The following is a 5,981-nucleotide window of genomic DNA, read 5'->3' on the forward strand; positions in this document are numbered from 1 at the left end:
ATGTAAAACCCTAATTCAAATATCGCTTAACAACATACTTCCAAAACCCTAGCAATTTATTAGAAGTAAACCTCTTGTATCAGAAACTATCTCGAGACCCTATTATACTAGTACATGTTAACTTGTATTTTAAAGCCATTTCTACCTTCAAGGTTATGTTTAATAATGTGAACACTCTACTTTGATTTAAAACTTAAAGATTATAATATAAAAACCTTAGAACATAATAAGAGAAATATTTATAACTCCATAATTATATTAATGCTACAAAAATTAATGGAAATGCATATGCATGTTCCCCAGAGTATAAGAAGATTAATATGAACCTTAAATTGTTTCTCTTATATCATACTACTCAATGACTATTCTTTTATAATAATTAAGGAATTATGATAAACCTTAAAGCAATCAGTATTAGTGCAAACTCTAAATCATCCACTGAGGAGCATGTTCTTGCAAAATCTATTCTTTGGATGCTTAAGAAGTAAATACTGAAACCTCTTTTATTAAAATCATTAACTAAATAAATGCTTCTTGAGTAATAAAATTCTTATCAACCACAAGAACAAACCGTCTGTTGATTATATTGTTGTACCATACTTTGCATGTTCCTACTATATTAAGTATACACAATTGCTATATAGCTTTCAACTTGTTTCCTTTATATGTTAATTCTAACATTTGAGAATAATAGCAAATCCTAGAAGCAACTACCGCTTATTTGAAATACTCACTATTTATTTCAAAACATGTTCTTCAAAAGTTATTCTTTTGAAGTACATAACAAATAATCATTATTCGTGCTTATTAGAACCTAAAGCTAACTAGTATTCTTCACATGTTAGTATTGTGTCAACTATTACCATTGTATGTTACTACATTGTTATGCTTGGTTATACAAATCTTCAACAATATAAGTTTAACCAGGAACTTAATAAGAACCTTGTTTGAGTCACCACTTTAAAAGTGCAACCCATTCTAAAGAAATCATTACAACTTGACGATGCTTGATGGAAGCGGTTGGGGAACCCCAAGAGGAAGGTGTGATGAGCACAGCAACAAGTTTTCCCTCAGTAAGAAACCAAGGTTTAATCGACCAGTAGGAGAAAGGCGTGACTTCTGGAGGTGTTGCTAGCTGACTTGTGGCAGGGCGCACTACCGGCGTCGGCAAAAATGTGGAACCTGCACACAACACAACCAAAATACTTTGCCCCAACTTACAGTGAGGTTGTCAATCTCACCGGTTTTGCTGAACACAAAGGATTAAACGTATCGAGTGGAAGGAGATGTTTGCAATAATTAAAGAGAACATAGATTACAGAAAGTAAACAGAACAGGATTGCAGTGGTTGAATTATTAGTGTAAAGGAAAGGACCGGGGTCCAAAGTTCACTAGAGGTGTCTCTCCATAAAGATAAATAACATGCTAGGTGAACAAATTACAGCTGGGCAATTGGCAGAATACCAACCATACATGACAAGATGATTACTATGAGATTCGTTTGGGCATTACAACATAATACATAGACCGTAATCCAACTGCGTCTATGACTAATAATCCACCTTCCGGTTATCGTCCTGGTGCCCCCCTTCGACTCCCCTCTGGACTCTGTGTTCGTGACGGAAAATTATTGACTTCGGCTTTTGTTTCGTCCAATTCTGAGAATATTTCCTGTACAACTTTTCTGAAATACAAAACAGCGGAAAACATGGAACTGGCACTGTGGCATCTTGTTAATAGGTTAGTGTCGGAAAATGTATAAAAATGCAACGAAGTATGAGAAAAACATATATAAATTGGTGTAAAACAAGCATTGAGCATTAAAAATTATAGATAAGTTTGAGACGTATCAACATCCCCAAGCTTAACTCCTGCTCGTCCTCGAGTAGGTAAGTGATAACAAAATAATTTTTGAGGTGACATGAAGCCAACACAATCTTGATCAAGCATTGTAAAGCATTATGAGCTGGGATCTAAGTACTCTGAACATAGGCATGATAGATATGATTCAATAGAACTTAGCAACGATGAATTACTTGGAATATCAATAATGCTACTAGGTAGATATGGTGGACACAAATGGCAAACTTTGGTTAATGGTGGTTGGATGCATGAGTACTGATCATACTCAGCACATGCGAAGGCTAGCAAAAGACTGGGAGCGACCAACTAAGAGAGCAATAATGGCCATAATCATGCATAGCCACAAAACATAATCAATCAAAGCATAAAGTGATATTACAAGTCAAAAACTAAATGATCATAGAGGCTTGAGTTGACTGGTTATAGTCATAACATGGTGTAAGCATGCGCCAAGTCAACCCAATAAAGCATCAAAGGAGAATACCACAATACTATGATTTTTTATGATAGAAACAACACATGATTCTTTCAATGACACATTATGCACTCTCAGCTATTTGAAACAAGTCATGATACAACGATAAATACTAAGCATATGACAAGAATAACATTCAACATGACATGCCAAAATCTATGCCACGGTCTATACAAGCTTCTTTTTACATCATTATTGTCATGAAATATTTTACTCGTATCCAACACCAATCAACTTATTTGAAATAACTCTCAGATATGAAATATATTATGGACCAGAGAGCTAATCATACACAAATAAAGAATACTAACGTGCTCTGAACAAAATTCAAGTGAAGGAACAAGAGCTAAATGCGGTACCGGAAAACTAGAACACTCGCAGAACAATAACAACGAAAACTAGAGCGTTCTATGCAATTAAAAAGGAGTGGGTCTTTCTCCAAAACAAACGTTTCGGGATCCAACATATGCTACAGAAAACAAAACAAAACAAAATTAAAAAAACAAAACAAAAATAAAGACGCTCCAAGAACAACACATAGCGTATGAAGGAATAAAAATATAGCGCATAGAGAGATGACATGTTGCTTTGTTGGTGAAGAGGGGATGCCTTAGGCATCCCCAAGCTTTGACGCTTGTACCTCTTGAATATTTCTTGGGGTGCAGGGGAATCCCCAAGCTTGAGCTTTTGTCCATTCTTCATCTCATCACATCATTCTTCTTTCCCTACAATTGAACACTTCCTTCATACAAAACTTCACACAATTCTTTATTAGCAGCATTAGTTCAATCAAAATAAAAAAAATCCACTTGTGTTAAGTACTAACATATATCAAACATCTATTAAAGCATAATCTACTGTATTAACCTTTCAAAAAGCTCTTTGATCAAAAGAACTAAAAAAGAAAGAGATTTAAGAGGCAAATGCAAATAGTGCAGAGATCTGTTAAAACAGAACAACAGGTAAAGATCGATTTTTTTGAAAATCTTCTGTTACATATCTAGAAAAGTGTTCAACTAACGAAAGTTAGATAATAACCTAGGGCATATGCATAAAAAAATTACAGATCAAAATTCGGCTCTGGGTAGTTTTACGAATTTTTATGGTAACAACACAGAATCTATTTTCTGGACAACAACTTCCCCAAACATTACTTTCTTCCTATTAGAGATTATTCTTGGCACAAAAATGAAATAAAAAATGATAAGCAGAGGTCATTACAGTAGTAATAACTTCCAAGACTCAACAGAAAGAAAAAAATAATGTAAATAAAACATGGGTTGTCTCCCATAAGCGCTTTTCTTTAACGCCTTTCAGCTAGGCGCAGAAAAAATGCGAGCATCAAGTATTATCAAGTGAAGAAGCTTCAACATTATAATTTGTTGTAATAATAGAGTTATAAGATGACTTCTTTATTTTACGAGGGAAGTGTTCCATACCTTTCTTGAGTGGGAATTGATATTTAATAATCCCATCTCTCATATCAGTAGCAGCACCGGCAGTTCTAAGAAACGGTCTTCCCAAAATAATTGGACAAGAAGCATTGCATTCAATATCCAAAACAATAAAATCAACGGGGACCAGGTTATTGTTAACCATAATAAGAACATTATCAACTTTCCCCAAAGGTTTCTTTGCAGCAATATCAACAAGATGAACATCCAAATAACATTTTTCCAATGGTGGCACTTCAAGCATATCATAGATTTTTCTAGGCATAATAGAAATACTTGCACCAAGATCACATAAAGCATTGCAATCAAAACCATCTATTTTCATCTTAATGATGGGTTCCCAGTGATACATCTCAAACGTATCTATAAATTTTGATGCTCCATGCTTGTTTTACACCAATTCATATATGTTCTGTTTACACTTCATTGCACTTTTACATGATTTTCGGCACTAACCTATTAACAAGATGTCATAGTGCCAGTTCCCTGTTTTTTGTTATTTTTGTATTTCAGAAAAGTTGTACAGGAAATATTCTCGGAATTGGACGAAATAAAAGCCGAAGTCAATATTTTACCGAAATGAAGACGAAGTCCAGAGGGGGGACGAAGTGGCGCACCAGGGCGCCCAGACCACCCCTAGGCGCGGCCTAGGCCTGGCCCGCGCCTAGGGCAGGTGTGGGACCACCAGGCGCCCAACCGACCTCAATCCTCCGCCTATTTATACATCTTCTCGGGAAAACCCTAGATACCCGAGCCTCCATCCACGAAAAGTTCCGTCGCGGCCGCCATTGCCGAACCCATCTCGGGGGGTTCTGAAGCTCTTACCAGGACCCGGCTCCGAAGTGATGCGCTAGTAGTTCATCCCTGGACTATGGGTCCATAGCAGTAGCTAAATGGTTGTCTTCTCCACCTTGTGCTTCATGTATAGATCTTGTGAGCTTCCCTACATGATCAAGATCATCTTTACGTAATCCTCTATGTTTGATTTGTTGGGATCTGATGAATGTTGAATACCACGTTGAGATTGATTATATATTCATGTCATATGTTATTTGCGATCTTGCATGCTCTCCGTTGCTAGTAGAAACTCTGGCCAAGTGGACACTTGTGACTCCAAGAGGGGGGTATTTATGCTCGATAATAGGTTCATGCCTCTAGTTTCCCGGGAGAGTGAATTTATAACTTCTAAGGTCGTAGATGTGTTGTTTCTACTAGGGAGAAAATAACAATGTTTTATCTAAGGGTAATTATATTGTTTACTTTACACACATTGCTTAATGCGATAGTCTGTTGCTTGCAACTTCATACTGGAAGGGGTGCGGACGCTAACCTGAAGGTGGATTATTAGTCATAGACGTAGTTGGATTACGGTCTATGTATTATGTTGTAATGCCCAATACCAAATATCATAGTAATCATCTCGTCATGTATGGTCGATATTCTGTCAATTGCCCAGCTGTAATTTGTTCACCCAACATACTATTTCTTTATGGGGAGACACCTCTAGTGACCTATGGACCCCAGACCTATTTTCTTTATGATAAAGTCAACTACAATCATGTTCTGTTTACTTTCTGCAAACATCTTCTTCCATTCGATACGTCTAATCCTTTGTGTTCAGCAAACCGGTGAGATTGACAACCTCACTGTAAGTTGGGGCAAAGTACTTTGGTTCTGTTGTGTGCAAGTTCCACGTTGTTGCTGACGCCGGTAGTGCACCCTGCCATTAGTCAGCTAGCAACACCTTCAGAAGTCACGCTGTTCTCCTACTGGTCGATTAAACCTTGGTTTCTTACTGAGGGAAACTTGCTGCTGTACTCATCACTCCTTCCTCTTGGGGTTCCCCAATAACGTGTATGCATACGATGAGTACACGCCATCACCCAGCCATCTTCTAACTTTTTAGGAATAGAGGCTCCGCGTTTAATTTATCCTCTCTCATTTGCATAAGAGCATTTGTAATTTTCTTTGTAAAAGCCATATTTATAGCACTACCATTAGGACTTCTAGCAAGATTTTGTAAGGACTTAATTACTTAAGAGATATTGCAATCATCAAAATCAAAGTCATTTTTATCAAAGGTAAAAGGACTCTTGTCTCCCGTACTCCGAAATTTTTTAGCACACTTATCAAGAGCAGTTTCAGTAGTTTAAGGCAATTTTGTAGAAGGAGCGGGGACTTTTCCTACA

This window comes from Lolium rigidum, chromosome 7 (assembly GCF_022539505.1).
Source record: "Lolium rigidum isolate FL_2022 chromosome 7, APGP_CSIRO_Lrig_0.1, whole genome shotgun sequence".
In the NCBI taxonomy this organism is placed as follows: Eukaryota; Viridiplantae; Streptophyta; class Magnoliopsida; order Poales; family Poaceae; genus Lolium; species Lolium rigidum.